Source organism: Triticum aestivum, chromosome 4B, assembly GCF_018294505.1.
Source record: "Triticum aestivum cultivar Chinese Spring chromosome 4B, IWGSC CS RefSeq v2.1, whole genome shotgun sequence".
Lineage (NCBI taxonomy): Eukaryota > Viridiplantae > Streptophyta > Magnoliopsida > Poales > Poaceae > Triticum > Triticum aestivum.
In genome coordinates, this window is record NC_057804.1 from 183,202,516 (window position 1) to 183,221,452 (window position 18,937).

Here is an 18,937-nt window from a genome sequence, read left to right on the forward strand (position 1 = left end):
ATCAACAATATAAGGTCTAAACTTATCACATGCAAACACAACTGCTAAGGACTCTTTTTCAGTAGTAGCATAATTTTTCTGGGCAGTATCAAGAGTCTTACTAGCATACTGGATAACATTTAATTTCTTATCAACTCTTTGCCCTAGAACAACACCTACAGCATAATCACTAGCATCACACATAATTTCAAAAGGTAAATTCCAATCAGGTGGCTGAACAATATGTGCAGTGATCAGAGCTTTCTTAAGTATTTAAAATGCTTCTGCACAATCATCATCAAAGACTAAAGGAATATATTTTTGCAATAAATTAGTCAGAGGCCTAGAGATTTTAGAAAAGTCCTTAATGAACCTTCTATAAAAACTGGCATGACCAAGGAAACTTCTTATACCTTTTATGTCCTTGGGACATGGCATCTTTTCAATAGCATCAACTTTAGCTTTATCAACTTCAATACCTCTCTCGGAAATCTTATGCCCCAAAACAATGCCTCCATTAACCATAAAGTGGCACTTTTCCCAATTCAAGACGAGACTAGTGTCTTCGCATCTCTGCAAAACTCGATCAAGGTTGCTCAAGCAATCATCAAAAGAGGATCCATAAATGGAGAAGTCATCCATGAATACCTCACAAATCTTTTCACAAAAGTCAGAGAATATAGCCATCATACATCTTTGAAAGGTAGCAGGTGCATTACATAAACCAAAAGGCATACGTCTATAAGCAAAAGTACTGAAAGGGCAAGTAAAAGTAGTTTTTGATTGATCCCCCGCTGACACAGGTATTTGAGAGAAACCAGAATAACCATCTAGAAAGCAGAAATGTGTGTGTTTGGATAGTCTCTCTAGCATTTGATCAATAAAAGGTAAAGAGTAATGATCTTTCTTAGTAGCTTTATTTAATTTATGGAAATCAATTACCATCCTATAACCTGTAATAATTCTTTGCAGGATCAATTCATCTTTATCATTAGGAACAATAGTAATACCTCCCTTTTTAGGAACACAATGGACAGGATTTACCCATTCACTATCAGCAACGCGATAAATTATACTTGCCTCAAGGAGCATTAGTATCTCCTTTCTTACCACTTCTTTCATCTTGGGATTCAGTCGTCGTTGAGGATCTCTGACTGGTTTGGCACCTTCCTCCAATTTAATTTTGTGTTGACATAACGTGGGACTAATGCCCTTAAGATCATCCAGAGTATATCCAATAGCAGCGCGGTTCTTCTTCAGAGTTTTCAATAATCTTCCTTCTTCTTGCTCTGAAAGGTTAGCACTAATAATAACAGGATATATTTTATTTTCATCAAGATAAGCATACTTAAGATTATCAGGTAATGGTTTGAGTTCAAACACGAGATCACCCTTGGGTGGAGGGGGATCTCCTAGAATTTCAGCTGGAAGGTTATGTTTCAGCAAAGGTTCATATTTAAGGAACACTTCATCTATTTCCCTTCTTTCCTTCATAAACATATCATTTTCATGGTCTAGCAAATATTGTTCTAACGGATCAGTAGGAGGCACGACAATGGAAGCAAGACCAATAATCTCATCCTTACTAGGTGATTGTCTATCACGGGGTTGTCTACGAAATTTAGCAAAATTAAACTCATGTTTCATATCCCCCAAGCCAATTTCAACAATATCCTTTTCATAGTCAGTCTTAGCTTTGAAAGTGTTAAAGAAGGGTCTACCAAAAATAATGGGACAAAAGTCATCTTGTGGGGAACCAAGAACAAGAAAATCAGCAGGATATTTATCCTTCCCACACAAGACTTCAACATCTCTAACAATACCAAATGGCTTAATAGTATCCCTATTGGCAAGCTTAATAGTAACGTCTATATCTTCCAACTCAATGGGTGCAATATCATGCATAATTTCTTTATATAAGTCATAGGGTATTGCACTAGCACTAGCACCCATATCACATAAACCATGATTACAATGATCTCCTATTTTAACAGAAATAACAGGCATGCCTATAATAGGTCTATGTATCTTAGCATCTGGTCTAGCAATATTAGCAGTCTCGCCACAGAAATAAATGACATGCCCATCTAAATTATCATCCAAGAGATCTTTAACCATAGCAATACTAGGTTCAACTTTGATTTGCTCAGGAGGTGTATAAGTCCTAGTATCACTCTTACAAACAACAGTTGAAGTTTTAGCATGATCCTTTATCCTAACAGGAAAAGGAGGTTTCTCAACATAAGTAGTAGGAACAATAGGATCACTATAAGTGATAGTCTTTTCTTCAACTGTAATAGGTGCAACTACTTTTACTTCAATGGGAGGATTATATTTAAACCACTTCTCTTTAGGGAGATCAACATGAGTACCAAAAGATTCATAGAAAGAAGCTACTATCTCAGAGTCAAGTCCACACTTAGCGCTAAATCCACAAAAAGCATCAATATTCATAAAAGATTTAACACAATCAAACTTGGGTGTCATATCTGACTCCTTACCATCGTCGGAACCCCAATCTTTAGAGTTGCATTTAATTCTTTCCAATAAGTCCCATTTGAAGTCAATAGTCTTCAGATATAAGAACCAGCACAGGAAGTATCGAGCAGGTTGCGATCTTTGAGAGAAAGCGGAGCATAAATTTTTTGAATACTCATCTCTCTGGAGAGCTCATGATTGGGGAATGAATATAACATTGATTTGAGCCTCTTCCAAGCTTGAGCGATGCTTTCTTCTTCGTGAGGCCAAAAATTATATATGTAATTACGATCACGATGAACAAGATGCATAGGATAGAACTTCTGGTGAAATTCCAACTTCAATCGTTTATAGTTCCAAGATCTCGTATCATCACATAGCCTATACCATGTCAATGCATCTCCCTTTAAAGATAAAGGGAAGACCTTCCTTTTGACAACATCATCGGGAATACCTGCAAGCTTAAATAATCCACAAACTTCATCCACAAAGATAAGGTGTAAATCGAGATGCAATGTTCCATCTCCTGCAAATGGATTAGCTAGCAGTTTCTCTATCATACCCGAAGGAATATGAAAGTAAATATTTTCAAAAATTTTAGTAGGTTGAGGAGCAACTCTTTGATCTTCTGGTCGGGGTGAAGATACCCCGAACAAGCCCCTCAAAGGATTAGTTTCCATAGTGACAAGTAACAGAAAATTTCAGCACACTATAATAAATGTTTCCTTACCAAGTTCCACTCACCAAAAGCAATACACTCCCCGGCAATGGCGCCAGAAAAGAGTCTTGATGGCCCACAAGTTTAGGGGATCTATCCTAGTCCTTTCGATAAGTAAGAGTGTCAAGCCCAATGAGGAGCAGAAGGAAATGATAAGCGCTTTTCAGTAAGGTTTTCTCTGCAAGCACTGAAATTGTAGGTAATAGGTAGTTCTGTGATAAGATAATTTGTAAAGAGTAACAAGCAATAAAAGTAAATAAAGTGCAGCAAGGTGGCCCAATTCTTTATGTAGCAAAGGATAAGCCTGGACAATTTCTTATAATGAGAAAAGAGCCCCCAAGGACACATGGGAATTATCGTCAAGCTAGTTTTCATCACGCTCATATGATTCGCGTTCGGTACTTTGATAATTTGATATGTGGGTGGACCGGTGCTTGGGTACTGACCTTACTTGGACAAGCATCCCACTTATGATTAACCCCTATTTCAAGCATTCGCAACTACAAAAGAAGTATTAAGGTAAACCTAACCACAACATTAAACATATGGATCCAAATCAGCCCCTAACGAAGCAATGCATAAACTAGGGTTTAAGCTTCTGTCACTCTAGCAACCCATCATCTACTTATTACTTCCCAATGCCTTCCTCTAGGCCCAAATAATGGTGAAGTGTCATGTAGTCGACGTTCACATAACACCGAGGAAAGACAACATACATCTCATCAAAACATCGAACGAATACCAAATTCACATGACTACTAATAGCAAGACTTCACACATGTCCTTAGGAACAAACGTGACTACTCACAAAGCATATTCATGTTCATAATTAGAGGAGTAATAATATGCATTAAGGATCTGAACATATGATCTTCGACCAAGTAAACCAATTAGCATCAACTACAAGGAGTAATCAACACTACTAGCAACCCACAGGTACCAATTTGTGGTTTAGATACAAGATTGGATACAGGAGATGAACTAGGGTTTTGAGAGGAGATGGTGCTGGTGAAGATGTTGATGAAGATTGACCCCCTCCCGATGAGAGGATCGTTGGTGATGATGATGGTGATGATTTCCCCCTCCCGGAGGGAAGTGTCCCCGGCAGAACAGCTCCGCCGGAGCCCTAGATTGGTTCCGCCTCGTGGCGGCGGAGTTTCGTCCCGTAAGCTTGCCCACGATTTTTTCCAGGGTAAAAGCCTTCATATAGCAGAAGATGGTCACCGGAGGGCCACCAGGGGTCCCAGGAGATAGGGGGCGCGCCCAGTAGGGGTGGGCGCGCCCCCACCCTCCTGGCCAGGGTGTGGGCCCCCTGAGGTGTTTCTTCCGCTCAATAATATCTTATTAATTCAAAAAATAAGTTTCGTGGAATTTCAGGATTTTTGGAGCAGTGCAGAATAGGTTTCCAATGTTTGCTCCCTTTCCAGCCAGAATTCCAGCTGCCGGCATTCCCTCTCTTCATGGTAAACCTTGTAAAATAAGAGAGAATAGCCATAAGTATTGAGATATAATGTGTAATAATATCCCATAATGCAATAAATATTTGTATAAAAGCATGATGCAAAATGGACATATCAGTCCTCGACCTCATCGCTGTTGCGAATCAGTAACAGGCGCAGTGGGACCCGACCGAGCCGGGCCACGTCCGATTTAGTGCCCCCCTCTTCAGACGGTCGATCGGGGTCCGGTTGAGGGGGCCGGCACACGCAGCAGGAGTCTTCCCCGCATAGTGCTAGTCGTAGGAGCCGGTAGCACAGCAGCCAGGGCAGACACAACCGTGAGCCGCTGGCTGTTGACAGCCAGGCAGGCGAGCCGGCTGGCGAGGCCCGTCGTTAGCCGGCACAGCCGCCCCACCCACGCAGCGGGGCCAACCGACCTCCGAAGTTCCAGTTGCGCGTCCTGCAATAACTGACTTGCTGGGGCTTCGCGCCGCTCATGACGAGCATGATGCCTGCCACCGCGATGGTTGGTGCGCTCCCTCGCCCTAGAAGAGGAGAGCTCTGTCGGCCCGGCCTGCTTCAGGTCACACATCTCGAGGAGCCCTTCCCTAAGGGCTTCATGCTGGTTCGCGACACGCCAAAGTACAATGTAGTCACCAAGCCATAAGATTGGCTGATCAACTACACCATGACCGTCAGCATTGTCGGCAGTAACAACGTGGGTAGCGAAGCGCTATAGGCCGCTCATGCTTCCCGACTCGACCAGGATGTGTCTGAAGAGCCTGCCGACCAATAGCATCAACGCGAGGCTAGACTTCAAGGAGGCGTTTATGCGTAACTTCACTGGCACGTACAAGTGCCCTGGCCCGCCGCGCCAGCTTTCCCTCTGCGTCCAGGAGAAGGACGAGTCCCTCCGCGACTACCTCACACACTGGATGGAGTTGCACAACTCCTGCGAAGGGGACCACGAGGTACATGAAATCCAGTACTTCAACGAGGGGTGCCGAGACGACACCATGTTCAAGCACAAGCTTGCACCCGGAGTCGGCTACCATGGCAGACCTCATGGCCATGGCGGACAAGTACGTTACAGCCTACTCCGCGATGCGAGTCTAGATCCGGCTCGGCAGCCTGCAAGGTGATCCAAGACCAGCCGGCTAACCCCCGGCCAGCTGGAGATGGCGTCTCCGGATCCTTAAGGCGATAGCAGAACGATGACAACAAGAAGAAGGGCAAGTAGCCGGACAACCGCTATGGCAGCCGTCAAGTCGCAACCGTCGAGGAGGAGCAACTGGCTGATCAGGGCGGCAACCGACATCAGCGAACTGGCGAGAAGCAGTGGTAGCCCAAGCTCACTTTCAAGCAGATGCTCGATGCGCCGTGCAAGCACCATAGCAGCGCGAAGCCGTCCAGGCACACCACTCGTCAGTGCGGCTAGACTCAACGCCTGATGTGGGGCAACATCCTTTCACCCCCGCCGGCTCTGAAAGTCGGTAGTGTCTGTGATGATTTCTACTGCCAGAGCGTGACATACTTCGTCTTCATCAGCGAGGGCAACGACAAGCACATACAACGCAAGCGCCAACATGAGGTGAATGCCATTGTTCCCCCTGTTCATCAGTTCATGCACCGGTCTGAAAGGTTCGTCACCTGGAGTCGCGAGGACCACCCGGTTGTGATGCCCATCCCGGGTGGTTGCGCCCTCATCCTCAACCCCACTTTCTCCTCCCAGAGGATCACTTGCCGCTTCTCGCGGGCGCTGATCGACGGCGGTAGTAGCATCAACGTTCTCTACCCTGACACCATTCTCAAACTGAGGATCAAGGAGTCCCAGCTCAACCCAGCTGGACGGTGTTCCATGTGATCGTGTTGGGTTAGTCCGGCTACCCCATCGGCAAGATCCGGTTGGACGTTCTACTTAGCACCAAGGACCATTTTTGCTGCAAGTCATCTGGTTCAAGGTGGTCAACCTGAGAGCCCCTTCCACGCGCTCCTGGGCCGGCCCGCACTTGCCAAGTTCATGGCGGTGCCCCACTATGCATACCTGAAGCGGAAGATGTTGGGCCCCAAGGGCATCATCACTATTTCCGGCGACACTAGAAGTCCCTCAAGTGCGCTGCAGCCGGTCCCCGGCTGGCCGAGTCCCTGGTCATCACCGAAGAGAAGCCTCAACCCGACCGGCTTGTGGCTCTGGCAAGCGAGCAGCCGGCCATGCCGACTCCAACCAAGATGTCAGTCAACGAGGAAGCATTCCAGCCATCCAAGGATACCAAGAAGACCCCGCTGGTCCCGGCCAACCCGGACTAGTACGTTGTCATGGGCACCCACCTTGACAGCAAATAGGAAAGCAAGATCATCGACTTCCTCCGTGAGAATCGGGATATCTTCTTATGGCCTCTGATACATCTCCAACGTATCTACTTTTCAAAACACTTTTGCCCTTGTTTTGGACTCTAACTTGCATGATTTGAATGAAACTAACCCGGGCTGACACTGTTTTCAGCAGAACTACCATGATGTTCTTTTATGTGTAGAAAAGAAAAGTTCTCGGAATGTCCTGGAAATCCACGGAGGCACTTTGTGGAATTAATAAGAATTTTTGGCGAAAGAATCAATGCCAGAGGCCCACGGCCTGTCCACGAGACAGGGGGGCGCCCCCCTCCCTAGGGCGCGGCCTCCTATCTCGTGGCCCCCCTGGACCTCCTCCGACCTCAACTCCAACTCCATATATTCGGTCTCGGGGAGAAAAAAATTAGAGAGAAAGTTTCATTGTGTTTGATGACACGGAGCCTCCGCCAAGCCCTAATCTCTCTCGGGAGGGCTGATCTGCATCCGTTCGGGGCTCCGGAGAGGGGGATTCATCATCGTAGTCATCATCAACCATCCTCCATCACCAATTTCATGATGCTCACCGCCGTGCGTGAGTAATTCCATCGTAGTCTTGTTGGACGGTGATGGGTTGGATGAGATTTACCATGTAATCAAGTTAGTTTTGTTAGGGTTTGATCCCTAGTATCCACTATGTTCTGAGATTGATGTTGCTATGACTTTGCTATGCTTAATGCTTGTCACTAGGGCCCGAGTGCCATGATTTCAGATTTGAACCTACTATGTTTTCATGAATATATGTGTGTTCTTGATCCTATCTTGCAAGTCTATAGTCACCTATTATGTGTTATGATCCGGCAACCCCGAAGTGACAATAATCGGGATACTTCTCGGTGATGACCGTAGTTTGAGGAGTTCATGTATTCACTATGTGCTAATGTTTTGTTCCAGTTCTCTATTAAAAGGAGGCCTTAATATCCCTTAGTTTCCGTAAGGACCCCGCTTCAACGGGAGGGTAGGACAAAAGATGTCATGCAAGTTCTTTTCCATAAGCACGTGTGACTATTTACGGATTACATGCCTACATTACATTGATGAATTGGAGCTAGTTCTATATCACCCTATGTTATAACTATTGCATGAGGAATCGCATCCGGCATAATTATCCATCACTGATCCATTGCCTACGAGCTTTTCATATATTGTTCTTTGCTTATTTACTTTTCCGTTGCTACTGTTACAACTACTACAAAAACCCCAAAACATTAATCTTTACTTTTGCTACTGTTACCTTTATTATCATACCACTTTTGCTACTAAACACTTTGCTGCAGATACTAAGTTATCCAGGTGTGGTTGAATTGACAACTCAACTGCTAATACTCAAGAATATTCTTTGGCTCCCCTTGTGTCGAATCAATAAATTTGGGTTGAATACTCTACCCTCGAAAGCTGTTGCGATCCCCTATACTTGTGGGTTATCAAGACTAATTTATGGCGCCGTTGCCGGGGAGCATAGCTCTATTCTCTGAGTCACTTGGGATTTATATCTGTTGATCACTATGAAGAACTTGAAAGAGGATCGAACTACTATTTTGCCCTCAACTACGAGGGGAGGTAAGGAACTACCATCTAGCTCTGCACTAGATTCTCCTTCCGTTATTAATAGGCTTGTGACACCTAAACCTACTACTGCTATGAATTCTGATACGCCGCATGTTATTGATGATGCCACTTCTGCTATGCATGATGAAACTAATTCTGTGCGTGATACTACTTTCCCATCAGGTGAATTTATAGATGAACAACTTGCTAGAGTTAGGGGAAATGAAAATATTGAAGAACCTGTTATTGATGATAGTGATGATGAAGGTTCCCCCAATGATTATGTATTACCTATTGTTCCTAAGGGTTATGTTATGAATGAAGTAGCTGCTATGGAAATTCTTGCTTGCAATAATAGAAATGATCTTAAGAAATTGTTAGCTAAATGGAAGCAGCAGTCTCTTAATGCTAGAATGAAACCTGACCCTGGTTTTGCTACTTCACCTATCTGTGTTACTGATAAGGATTATGAATTCTCTGTTGATCCTGATATTATTACTTTAGTTCAATCTGATCTTTTTATGGCCTTGAATCTGAAACTGTTGTGGCACATCTTACCAAGTTGAATGATATAGCCACCCTGTTTACTAATAATGAGAAGTCTTGTTATTTATATATCCTTAAGATATTTCCGTTCTCATTAAAGGGTGATGCTAAGACTTGGTATAATTCTCTTGCTCCTAGTTATGTGCGTAGTCCCCATGATATGGTTTATTACTTCTCTGCTAAATATTTCCCTGCTCATAAGAAACAAGCTGCCTTGCGGGAAATATATTATTTTGGTGCAAATTAAAGAAGAGAGTCTCCCACAAGCTTGGGGGAGGCTTCTCCGGCTACTTAATGCTTTGCCTGATCATCCTCTTAAGAAAAATGAAATACTTGATATCTTTTATAATGGACTAACCGATGCTTCCAAGGACTACTTGGATAGTTGTGCTGGTTGTGTTTTTAGGGAAAGAACAGTCGACGAAGCTGAAATACTATTGAATAATATGTTGACTAATGAAAATAATTGGACTCTCCCCGAGCCAGTTCCTGAAGTAATTCCTGAACCAATTGAGCCAATTCCTGAGCCTATTCCTAAACCCCCTCCGAAGAAGAGAGGCGTTTTATTTCTCAGTCCTAAAGATATGCAAGAGGCAAAGAAATCAATGAAAGAAAAAGGTATTAAAGCTGAATATGTTAATAATTTACCCCCTATTGAAGAAATACATGGTCTTAATTTACCGCCTGAAGAACCACATTGTCTTATTAACCCGACACAGGTAGTAAAGGTAAATTCTCTCTATAGATATGATACAGTTGAAATACCCTCTACTAAATTTCATAGCCCATGCTTAGATGAATTTGATGACTTTATGGCTAGGCAAGAAAGTTTTAATGCTTATGTTGGTAGAGAGTTAAAGAATAATGCTTTCGAGATAGGACGCGTAGGTGATAATCTGGCTAGAGTTAAAGATGAACTTCACCGCATTAGCAAATATGCTTCTATGGTTGCTACTCAAGCTGAGCAAGTACTTAAAGCTCAAAATGATTTGCTTGAGGAATTGAATAATAAAAATGACTTTGCGGTTAGAGTGGCTACTAGAACTGGTAGAATGACTCGGGAACCTTTGTATCCTGAAGGCCACCCTAAGAGAATCGAGCAAGATTCTCAGAGAAATAATTTAGAGGCACATAGTTCTTCTAAAAAGAAGAAAAAGAAAGACGATAGAACTTTGCATGCTTCTAATGAACCTACTGTAGACACACCTGAGAATCCCAATGATATTTCTATTTATGATGCTGAAACACAATCAGGTGATGAACATGAACCTAGTGATAATGTTAATGATAATGTTCATGTTGATGCTCAACCTAGCAAAAACAATGACGTATAGATTGAACCTGCTGTTGATATTGATAACCCACAATCAAAGAATCAATGTTATGATAAGAGAGATTTTGTTGCTAGGAAGCACGGTAAAGAAAGAGAACCATGGGTTCAGAAACCCATGCCCTTTCCTCCTAAACCATCCAAGTCAAAGGATGATGAGGATTTTGAGCGCTTTGCTGAAATGATTAGACCTATTTTCTTACGTATGCGCTTAACTGATATGCTTAAAGTAAATCATTATGCTAAGTATATGAAGGATATCATCACAAATAAAAGAAAGATACCGGAAGCTAAAATTTCCACCATGCTTTCTAATTACACTTTTAAACCTGGAATACCAAAGAAACTTGGAGATCCAGGTGTACCAACTATACCATGCTCTATTAAAAGAAATTATGTTAGAACTGCTTTATGTGATCTTGGAGCCGGTGTTAGTGTTAAGCCTCTCTCTTTATATCGGAGACTTGAATTGAATAAGTTGACACCTACTGAAATATCTTTGCAAATGGCTGATAAATCAATTGCTATACCTGTCGGTGTTTGTGAGGATGTGCCTGTTCTGGTTGCAAATGTCACTATCTTAACAGACTTTGTTATTCTTGATATTCCCGAGGACGATAGTATGTCTATTATCCTTGGTAGACCTTTTCTTAATATTGCAGGGGCTGTTATTGATTGCAATAAAGGCAATGTCACTTTTCATGTTAATGGTAATGAGCATACAATACAATTTCCGAGGAAACAATCTCAAGTTCATAGCATCAATTCTATTGAAAAAGTTCCAACTATCATTTTTGGAGGTTTTGAATTTCCTCTTCCTACTGTCAAGAAAAAGTATGATATTCTTATTGTTGGGGATTTTCTTATCCCGGTTGAGGTAACTTAGTGTTATTCAAAATTTCTCCGGTTCCGTGTTATTTGGAATGAGTTTGTTAACAAGACTTGATCAACCTTGTTAGTGGGTTCATTTTGATGATCACGAGATGGATGAAACTAGAAGGCACAACCTTCTATACCCTCTTTTTACTTTTCTGTTATTTAGATTAAATAAAGCAAAAATAGTATTATCCGTCTGTTTTTTGAATTATCCATGCATTAAAAAATAGTCCGAAAATAAAAGTGCTCCAAATGCCCTACAAATTTAGTATGATTTTTTCTGGAATATTTGAGGATTTTAGGCACTGAAAACACTGCAGGAGGGGCAAGCACTAGGCCACGAGAGAGGAGCCCCCCCTGTAGGGCGCGCCCCCCTGTCTCATGGGCCCCTGGTGGCTCCCCTCCACTTATGCTAGCACCCACACACTTCATCTTCTACCCAAAAAAATCCCCATCCAACTCAAGCACGAGTTCTAGCTCGCTTTGCTGCGATTTTCGATCTCTTAGCTCAAAGCTCCATTCACAAAACTGCTTTGGGAGATTGTAGCTTGGTATGTGACTCCTCCATTGGTTCAATTAGTTTTTGTTCTAGTGCTTTATTCATTGCAAATTTTTGCTACATAGGTGACCATGTTCTTGAGCTTGCATGTCAAATTTTTGAGGTCCCAAGCAATTCTAATGCATGATATAGGCTCTAGGCACTTGTAGGAGTAGTTGCTATCAATCTTGTTTAGTTTTATTCACTTTTATTTTGAAGTTACCAACAATTTCAGAAATTTTCAGAAAATGTTAAGGAGGCTCTTTAAAGGCTCTTCTAGCCAAAGCTCTGAGGAAAAACAAGCAAAAGAGAAGGAAAAAGCCAAGTATAATCTTCCTCGCTTAGCGGAAGTATGGTCGTGTGAATGGCCATGCGAGGATTTCTTGAAAGAGGCCAGAATTCATGAAGACTTTTATGCTTTAATCAAGACTGCAGGCCTCACCGGTTTCATCAATGACCGAATCAATCAGTATCTCTTACTTACCAATACTTTCGTGCAAAACTTTTATTATTATCCTAAGAAGTCACCGCCTGTAGTATCATTTCATTTATATGATGAATTCAAAGAAATGTCTTTACATCATTTTTGCGCGGTATGTAGGATACCTTATGAGGGAGAATTAGATGAACCCCATCGTGATGATGTGGGTGGCTTTGTTAATACTATTGTTGTAGAGGAGCCAAAGAAGGGCTCCGAGCCGAAGGTCTCTAGCATACACTTTCCTGTGTTACGCTATTTTGCTATATTTGCTAGTAGATGCTTGATTGGTCGCGGAAATAGTGGGAATTTGAGCATTCCTGATATTATCATTCTTCAACATGCTTTTCTTGGGGACAATAATCTTAGTATGGGTGCCATCGTTGCTAAACGGCTAGCCCTGAATCGTACCAAAGGTCCCATATTTGGAGGTATCTATGCTACACGTCTTGCTAAATATTTTCAGATACCCATTAGGCACCATGAGGAGGATGAGATAAAATTGCATCCTCACATTTTAGATTACAAGAGCATGGTAGCACACAAGTTTATTGTTGACAATGAAGAGAAGATGCTCTTGTATAGACTTAGATTCAATAAGAAACACTTTGAGTTTATTATCTTGCCTGCGCCTCTGTTGTTTGATTTACTTGCAGAAAATGGTCTTGTCACGCCGGAAGCGGTGAACAGTCATCGAGCTCAAGCTTTTACTCCAGAACCTGAACCTGAGCCGGAACCTGAGCTGGACCCCTATCATGCATCATCTGTCCAGTGGGATCCGGAGATGACCAGCCAGTGGTATCCTGATTACACCTCCCACTGCACCGGGGAGAGTAGCGGCGGTCATTGGTATTAAACAAACTTAGGCCAAAAGCCTAATCTTGGGGGAGTACGTACTTCTCACCGACTTTACCTTCATGTTCACACACTAGTCGTCAGTGCTCATACTCTTTCATTGTATTATCCATGCTAGTTTAAATTTCTTTTTCTAGTTTTCTTCTTGTGTGTTTGATAAACTTTAAGAAAACCAAAAGAATTATTTAGTTTAATTTCCATGTTCGTAGTAGAAATTAAAATGAAAACCCAAAAAGATTTCTTGTTCTTCTTCCTACTTGTTGGGAGCTTTCCCGTGTAAATAGTTTTATTTTATTTTCTTTCTTTTGGGGGTCGAGAAGACCATATTGAAAATGCTTAGTGACTCTTATATGCATGATTGTCTATTTAACTTAGAGCCCATATTACCCTGTCTTCTCTCTTGAGTTGACTGCTTGCAGATTCCATCTTAGTCCAATGCACGTGCACTCTTATTATTGTACACATCGTTCGGTCATGCAAGTGAAAGGCAATAATGACAATATATGATGGACTTATTGGGATGAGAAAAGCTGGTATGAACTCGACCTCTCTTGTTTTTGTAAATATGATGAGTTCATCATTCCCGAGTCAGCTATTATGAAGTAAACATATTTGCAATGACATTTAGAGATTATAGTTACTTGTGCCATGCTTGATTATCTATGAGTTATAAAGGTTTACCTTGCGTGCCAACATGCTATTAGAATGATTATGATGTGGTATGGTGGGATGGTATCTTCCTTTGAATGAATTGAGTGACTCAACTTGGCACATGTTCACGCATGTAGTTGAAACAAATCAACATAGCCTTCACGATATTTATGTTCATGGTGGATTATATCCTACTCATGCTTGTACTCGGTGTGAATTAATTTTAATGCATGTTTACGACTGTTGTCGCTCTCTCAGTTGGTCGCTTCCTAGTCTTTTGGTAGCCTTCACCTGTACTAAGTGGGAATACTGCTTGTGCATCCAAACTCCTTAAACCCCAAAGTTGTTCCATATGAGTCCACTATACCTACCTATATGCGGTATCTACCTGCCGTTCCAAGTAAATTTGTATGTGCCAAACTCCAAACCTTCGAATAAAATTCTATTTTGTATGCTCGAGCAGCTCATGTTACAACTAGGGCAGCCTATATCTTCCATGCTAGTGGGTTATTCTCAAGAGGAGTGGACTCCGCTCCTCATTCACGAGAAAGGGCCGGTAACCGGGATGCCCAGTCCCACGATCCAAAACGATCAAATCAATCAAAATAATTAAACAAAACTCCCCAGGGCTATTGTATGTTGGAGGCACTCGTTGTTTCGAGCAAGCCATGGGTTGATGCTTGTTGGTGGTTGGGGGAGTATAAACCTTTACCATTTTGTTTGGGAACTGCCTATAATGCATGTAGTATGGAAGATACAGCCATCTCATAGTTGTTGCGTTGACAGTGAAAGTATGCCGCTCAAAATGTTATTCAATCTCTATTTTAAAATCGAGCTCTGGCACCTCTACAAATCCCTGCTTCCCTCTGCGAAGGGCCTATCTATTTACTTTTATGTTGAGTCATCATCCTTCTTATTAAAAGCACCCGCTGGAGAGCACACTGTCATTTGCATTCATTATTATTGGTTTATATTTGGTATGACTTGACTAGATCTCTTTTACCATGAATTACAATGTTTAGTCAGTCCTTGATCTTTAAAGGTGCTCTGCATTTATGTTTTGCGGTCTCAGAAAGGGCTAGCGAGATACCATTTTGTTATATCATGTTATAATTATTTTGAGAAAGTGTTGTCATCCGAGTTTTATTATTATGGCTCGCTAGCTGATTATGCTATTGATATGAGTAATTGTGAGACCTATTTGTTCTTGTGAGTATGGTTAATTCATAATATTTGTTGAAACTTGAATGCTAGCTTTTCATGTTACAACAACAAGAGCAAATAGAGTTTGTAAAAGTTTTTCTTTATCACTTTCAGTTTATTAACTGAATTGCTTGAGGACAAGCAAAGGTTTAAGCTTGGGGGAGTTGATACGTCTCCAACGTATCTACTTTTCCAAACACTTTTGCCCTTGTTTTGGACTCTAACTTGCATGATTTGAATGAAACTAACCCGGGCTGACGCTGTTTTCAGCAAAACTACCATGATGTTGTTTTATGTGTAGAAAAGAAAAGTTCTCGGAATGTCCTGGAAATCCACAGAGGCACTTTTTGGAATTAATAAGAATTTTTGGCGAAAGAATCAATGCCAGGGGGCCCACGGCCTGTCCACGAGACAGGGGGACGCGCCCCCCTAGGGCGCGGCCTCCTATCTCGTGGCCCCCCTGGACCTCCTCCGACCTCAACTCCAACTCCATATATTCCATCTCAGGGAGAAAAAAATCAGAGAGAAAGTTTCATCGCGTTTTACGACACGGAGCCGCCGCCAAGCCCTAATATCTCTCAGGAGGGTTGATCTGGAGTCCGTTCGGGGCTCCAGAGAGGGGGATTCGTCATAGTCGTCATCATCAACCATCCTCCATCACCAATTTCATGATGCTCACCGCCGTGCGTGAGTAATTCCATCGTAGGCTAGCTTGACGGTGATGGGTTGGATGAGATTTACCATGTAATCAAGTTAGTTTTGTTAGGGTTTGATCCCTACTATCCACTATGTTCTGAGATTGATGTTGCTATGACTTTGCTATGCTTAATGCTTGTCACTAGGGCCTGAGTGCCATGATTTCAGATCTGAACCTACTATGTTTTCATGAATATATGTGTGTTCTTGATCCTATCTTGCAAGTCTATAGTCACCTATTATGTGTTATGATCCGACAACCCCGAAGTGACAATAATCGGGATACTTCTCGGTGATGACCGTAGTTTGAGGAGTTCATGTATTCACTATGTGCTAATGCTTTGTTCCGGTTCTCTATTAAAAGGAGGCCTTAATATCCCTTAGTTTCCGTAAGGACCCCGCTTCAACGGGAGGGTAGGACAAAAGATGTCATGCAAGTTCTTTTCCATAAGCACGTGTGACTATTTATGGAATACATGCCTACATTACATTGATGAATTGGAGCTAGTTCTATACCACCATATGTTATAAATATTGCATGAGGAATCGCATCCGGCATAATTATCCATCACTGATCCATTGCCTACGAGCTTTTCATATATTGTTCTTTGCTTATTTACTTTTCCGTTGCTACTGTTACAACTACTACAAAAACCCAAAAACATTTATCTTTACTTTTGCTACTGTTACCTTTATTATCATACCACTTTTGCTACTAAACACTTTGCTGCAGATACTAAGTTATCCAGGTGTGGTTGAATTGACAACTCAACTGCTAATACTCAAGAATATTCTTTGGCTCCCCTTGTGTCGAATCAATAAATTTGGGTTGAATACTCTACCCTCGAAAGCTGTTGCGATCCCTATACTTGTGGGTTATCAGTCTCCCAAAGACATGTGGGGTGTCCCGAGGAAGTTCACTGAGCACTACCTACATGTTTGACCGGATGCCAAGCCTTGTCCAGCAATCGCTCCGCCGCTTCTCCGAGGAGAAACGAAGTACCATTGGTGAAGAGATCGCCCAGCTGCTCATAGCCAACTTCATCATGTAAGTTTTTCACCCAGAATGGCTAGCCAACTCAGTCCTGGTGTTGAAGAAGAATGAGACCTAGTGCATGTGTATCGACTACACCAGCCTAAACAAGGCCCGCCCTAAGGATCCATTTGCTCTGCCCGTATCGATCAAGTCATCGATTCCATGGCCGGTTGCGAGCTCCTGTCCTTTCCGGATGCCTATTCAGGCTACCACCAGATCAAGCTGGACCCGGCCGACCGTCTCAAGATGTCCTTCATCACCCCTTTCAGGTCATATGGTACATCACCATGTTGTTTGGCCTGAAGAATATGGGCGCCACCTTTCAGCGCTACATGCATAAGTGCCTCCTCCCGCAGATCGGCAGGAACGTATACGTGTACGTCAAGATATTGTGGTCAAGACCAAGCATTATCTCACCCTCCTGGATGACCTCAAGGAGACGTTCGCCAATCTATGCAAGTACCAAATCAAGCTGAACCCGGATAAGTGCGTGTTCGGGGTGCCAGTCGGCTAGCTCCTCGGCTTCCTCGTCTCGGAGTGTGGGATCGAGGCCAACCCCGAGAAGATTAAGGCCATTGAGCGATTGAGCGATTGTGCTAGTGGTTGAGTGCTGGGAGGATGGCAATGTGTAGCTGGTTCAACGTTCGGTGTAGTATCTGAGTGAGGTGCTCACCCTCTTCAAGAAGAACTACCCCAGTAGCAGTAGATGTGCTATGGCATGTACCTGGCGACCAAGAAGCTGAAGCAGTACTTGTAGGAGCACTCCATCACAGTGGTGAGCATGGCCCCCTCTCAGAAATCATCGTAACAGGAACAATACTGCCCGGGTCACCAAGTGGGCCATCGAAATGGCTGCCCACAGTATTCTCTATGAGCCCGGCGCGGCCATCAAGTCCCAGGCGCTGGCTGATTTCCTCGTCCACTGGGCGGAACATAGTACCTGCCACTGCCTCCTGACTTGATGCTTTGGTGGATGCACTTCCATAGCTCAAAGATGTGCTCTAGCTTGGGAGCCGACATCGTCCTCTTCCCCCACGGATGACCGGCTAAAGTACGCACTGCAAATCCACTTTGTCGCGTCCAACAATGAGGCGGAGTACGAGGCCCTCATCCACGGCCTCTGGCTGGCCAAGGAGATCGGCATCTGGTGCATCCTCTACTTTGGGGACTCTAACCTGGTGGTGCAGCAGGTCTCTGGTGAGTGGGATGCCAGGGACGCCAACATGGCCAGTTACCGCTTCCTAGTCCAGTAGATGTGTGGCAGCTTTGAGGGCTACAAGTTCCACCGTGCCCCTCGAGCCAACAACGAGGCGGAAGACACGCTAGCCAAGATGGGCTCCACCTAGCAAGCCATTCCAGTCGGTGTCTCCCTTGATCATCTACGCAAACCCTCCATTAAGCCCTCCCCCTACTCTAAATCGATGTTCATTCCGGCTGACCCAGGGCTGCCAACCTAACCTCGAGGGCTACCGGCTCTGGTCTGGGGGCTGCCAGCCTAGTCTCGGGTGCTGCCAGCTCCGGCCCTGCCTCCGTGCCTGCCGACTCTGGCCCGGGGGCTCCTGACCCAGCCAGCCTCGTGGAGGCGGCTGTCTTAACGATGGTAGAGGCACCATCTTGGGCACAAACAATCCTTGCCTTCCTTGTGAATGGTGAGCTCCCCACAGACGAGGTCGCGGCCCGGCAGATCCAGCGGCGTGCTCCAGCATACACCATCATAAACCGCAAGCTCGTCAAGCGCAGCGTGTCTGGCATTTTTCAGTGCTGTGTCGAGCCGAACAAGGGATGTCGAATCGTCGCAGATATCTACCAGGGGAATTGTGGCCACCACGCTTCCTCAAGGGCCATTTTGGGAAAGATGTTCCACGCTTCCACTAGCCGACTGCTCTCGAGGATGCCAAGCAGTTGGTTCTCAAGTGCAACGACTTTCGGCGCTACATCGCGCGGAGCCACCAGCCAGCTGCGGCCCTCAAGACCATCCCCATCACGTGGCCCTTTGATGTCTAGGGCCTCAACATAGTGGGGCCATTCAAGGCTGCTCGAGGCATCATGATGCACCTGCTGGTCACCGTCGACAAATTTACCAAGTGGATCGAGGCTATGCTGACCAAGAAGCTGGACGACCCCACAACCGTCACGTTCATCGAAGACATCACTGTCTGTTATGATGTTCCCCATAGCATC